Genomic DNA, 4,084 nt, shown 5'->3' with positions numbered 1-4,084 from the left:
AGTATTTTCAAAGTATATGTGTACTTGAAATGCCATGGTTTCTAAGAGAACTTCACTTCAAAATACTCGAAGGTGCTACAACCGTAGTATGGGCATGTTTGGTTTAGAGCCAATGCCTTACCAAAAGTTGGCAAGCCCGCAACCATAGGTTGTCGTTTGGTTTGATACCGAAATATACACTATGATTTTTTTTTGAGCTCTTTTACGGTGATTGGCACGGAACCTTGGTTCCGTGTTGGTTCCGTCTAATCTGATTTTTCGTGACCGTTGATTAAATCAAGTGATAACTGCTATTTAGCTTTTACGATGCTTCCTTGTATTTGCCAGCGGTCAAAAAGAAACGTCATCAGTTTTGGAAGGAAATAGTCATCAGTTTTGGAAGGAAATAAGTCTCGTCCGAGTTTCAACCAATCAAATAGATAATCCAGCCAATCGGAAAGAAGTCTCGCTCCTCCGACGAGCGACGCCGTTGTGCCCCGGCCCCGACGCTCCATGCCGCCGCCCCGCCCACGTTGTGGACCTTCGAGCGACGCTGCCGCGGATCTGCAAGCGATGGCGCTGTCATCCGGCCAGCCTTCAACTGCGAGATTGGACATCAGTCCTTCGCGCCTGGTGGATCGTCGCCTCTGTCCTTACCGGTGGGATCGGACCCCCAGCCTCAACAGCGGGATCGTAGTTGGCGGCCACCGCCATCCTCACCTGCGGGATCGGACACCACTGCCACAAGGTTTTACCTAATTTTGTCTGACTATTTGAAATTTGATTTGATTCACGCTTTGAATTATAGCCTGGTTTTCCTTTGCTCTGACCATCAACACTACTCTCAAATTCGTAGTGTTGAAAGAGATACACATACCACATTAGAATAAAGTGAAGTCAAAGCCCTTAAAGCATATTCTAAAAAATAAAGAAAACACAACAGTTGTAGTTACCTTGTGAAATGTCTCTGACACAGGACCATCATGTTCATATATAGTTAGTTTTTTTTTTTGAAACTATATAGTTAGTTCTTGCTCCACTTTCTCGAGTCCTGTGTTTATGGTCTGCATTTCCGCCGCTAAAGACTTCAACTGTATCTGTAATTCTGTATCCAGTCCAATAGTTACCTTGGAAACCAATTGGTGTATCATTGATAATGCTATGAAGGTGATCATTGATAATGCTATGAAAGGTGCAGGGTTTCTTTGCGATTGACAAGTTGAATATATCAGTATTTGATCGGTGAAATTCTTTGTAGGCTAACTGATAATATGAACTTATACCTGAGAATGAGGGGGAGTGTGACACTTCCATTATAGATGGCGTACCTGTCAAAAACGCCTAGTCTGATGATAACATATGCAAGATTAGAGTTAGCCTTGCCCACAAGTTGAAAGAGCTTTTTTTCCATTGTGAAGTCCGCAGTCTTCTCCTTTCAACCATGTTGTCACAGATGGCTTCGCAACCATTGCATCTCGCCATTGTGGAATAAATGCCATCACGTGAGAATGATAGTGCAGGTTCAGTGTTACAAATGCGGATTAAGCTCGAAGTCCTTTAGCCGCCATTATTCTGTCTGGGACATAAGAGGCCAGATAGTGAGACTATCTTGGATGCAAGAGCCAGGAGCTGAACTGGGGAACTTCTTTGGTCGCCAGTGTTGGTGCACACAAGTCCCAAATTTGCATCCGCGTTGTAATTTTGCATTGTTGGAATAGTGAGTAGGTGATATAGCTGTCAGATTTTGGAGGCATCATGTAAAACTGGTAAACTTTTGGTGTTGATGAATTGAAACTTTGTACATTTTTATTTTGTCGATGGTAAAGCTGCTATATTGAAACTTTGTCATCACTTTACATCACAGTCCATGTCTTCTGTTTTAGAAATAGATTTATATGCATTATGATATTCTACTTCTGTTTTAAATGTTGTGGGGCGTGAAGTACTGCAATGAACTTGTCCAAAGGGCATTGTGCAATCCGAGATTCTGTTCCGGAAGGACCCATCGACCTTCACTTTCGGGAAGCGTTGGGCATTCCCATGATGCATAACGGTGAGAGTTGTGTCATGCCTCCACCAGATTTGTACCCAGTGTCTCCAAGCTCCTATCCTAGATTGAAGAAGAAAACATTTCTTATTCTATTTATTGGCATCTGCCAATGGTTGCATTCTTGCACAATCAGAGCATCTCCACTCGTCCTCGCCATATGGGCTCCTGCTCATTTGAAGATCTAATTAAAGTCAAAGTTTCATTACCTGCACTTCGACATGTCATATTTTACTATGTAGCAGCATTAATCAGAAAATTTTATAATGTTCAATAATTGGCTGCATTTCTTGCACTGTAAGTGAAAAATTCCATTTCCTACTGTCACTACGTTCCACACCAAAAGCTGAATTTAAACCATATATTTCTAGAGAATTGTAGTTCTTGATCCTCTTTTGTTGATATAATTTCCCTTTGGAACCATAAAATTTTGTTATGTTACTCAAGTGCAACTACACTTGTCTAGATTTTAACAGTGTATTACAAAGTTTGAACCATATGCTACAGTACAGCATTGTGTGACGTTTCACTTTGTGACCAGAACAATAATCTGAACGGTTGCATCCCAAACTTCAGAATATGTTAATTACCTAACTTATATAATATCCAAAACATCCGGAGACCCCATGAGAATGCTGATACAAACGAGCTAACTGCAGTTCCCTCCACATTTTCTCATCCGGGCTTGGGACCGGCAAAGGCAGTGTTAAACTACAATAGTACAAAACACAAATTAGCAGACACGACCAAACACTTGGCAACTAAGTTTGAGTTTCCATGCATAGATAACAAAACATAACTCTGGTGGAAGTTATCTTATCAAACAGAAAGTCAGTAAGGATAAATATATATCATCAGCATAAATAACTTAACCTAAGGAAAAATAACTGATCTGTATGCCGATAACAGAACACGATAGGAAATTGCTGGATAACTCTTTTACCGAGTATAATAGGTACTCATTAGATCAGATACAAGCTGCGACTTCATCATTGTCAAGTGATATTGTGATCGGCAATGGAACATATGGAATAGTATACGAGGCGAACTTTCGTCATACGTTGCAGGAGTAAAAAACTATGAACTCCGTTGAAGGTTGTGGATCACGGCAGTTGCAGAAGGAGTTACTCTATTTTACTTGCAAAAACACAAATTCTCTTTTCCACATGCTTCGTAAACCAAGTGGTTATGTTTACCAAACTACATTGAGAAATTTTATGACACTCCCAAGTTAAGGGGTGAGTTTGAATTACGTGCATGTTATGTCTTCCGAGCTGTTTTGTTTTCTGAACTTCTTATCTTGCTACAACTTGAGGTGCAGTTAAGATCCAGCGCCCATATTTGCTACTACTGCTGGGTGCCTGCCCGGAGCACGGCTGAGCATGAAGGACAATTTACCATGAAAAACCTGGGGTTGTAGAGCAGGAGTCTGATACCGAATCACATGCTCCGGTTTGCGATCAAGGACTGGAGGTCCAGCAGCAGATGATAATGGTGCTCATATTGGGTGTCTGAGAGACGCAATGTTGCAGATTGATGAGTTTCTTTTTTGTTAGTATGATTCGAAGTTTTTGCTACACCTTGCACAGAACTAGTCTTGGAAAATAAAGATTTTCTATCATGCAGCTATATAGAAATGTGAATAAAAAAATACTTTCAAATGTTGCGCAAGATTCTCGATGAACCAAATGGGTCACACTTTCAAAGAAAAGATGTCAGCAATGCAGTGGTTTTTGGAACCAGAGCTTTGCATCAAACTGATAAACTCATTAGAAACTACAGGGACACTATCATGGTTCAGCTGAAATTGAAAACAAAAACACACTTCCTCTTGTAAAGATAAATGCTCACATTCCTTGTGTGGCTGATGACTTTATGCAAACTAGACTGGCTTGTGCCTAGTCGCTACTTAAATTCAGAACGAGCTTGTGAAGAACTTAATGTACTGATGCAATTCTTCAATGGATGTCAGTTTGAACTCTCAGTTTTAGACCAGAGGTTGTGGCAACACAAAACTTCAGAATCATTTTCAGTTTGCAAAACGTAGCATACGTGGAA

The 4,084-nt window shown here is 40.7% G+C and overlaps 1 long non-coding RNA gene across 1 annotated transcript; it reads left to right on the top strand.

The window, feature by feature from the left end:
* The first annotated feature begins 341 nt into the window (after window positions 1–341).
* LOC127316812 (uncharacterized) lies at window positions 342–1,833 on the top strand. Its single transcript, XR_007860661.1, has 2 exons — window positions 342–727; window positions 1,238–1,833. It is a non-coding gene; the product is annotated as an uncharacterized lncRNA (long non-coding RNA).
* Window positions 1,834–4,084: the final 2,251 nt, after the last annotated feature.

Source organism: Lolium perenne, chromosome 7 (assembly GCF_019359855.2).
Source record: "Lolium perenne isolate Kyuss_39 chromosome 7, Kyuss_2.0, whole genome shotgun sequence".
Taxonomy (NCBI): domain Eukaryota; kingdom Viridiplantae; phylum Streptophyta; class Magnoliopsida; order Poales; family Poaceae; genus Lolium; species Lolium perenne.
The sequence above is the reverse complement of the archived record's forward strand: the minus strand, read 5'-3'. Positions and strand labels throughout refer to the sequence as shown.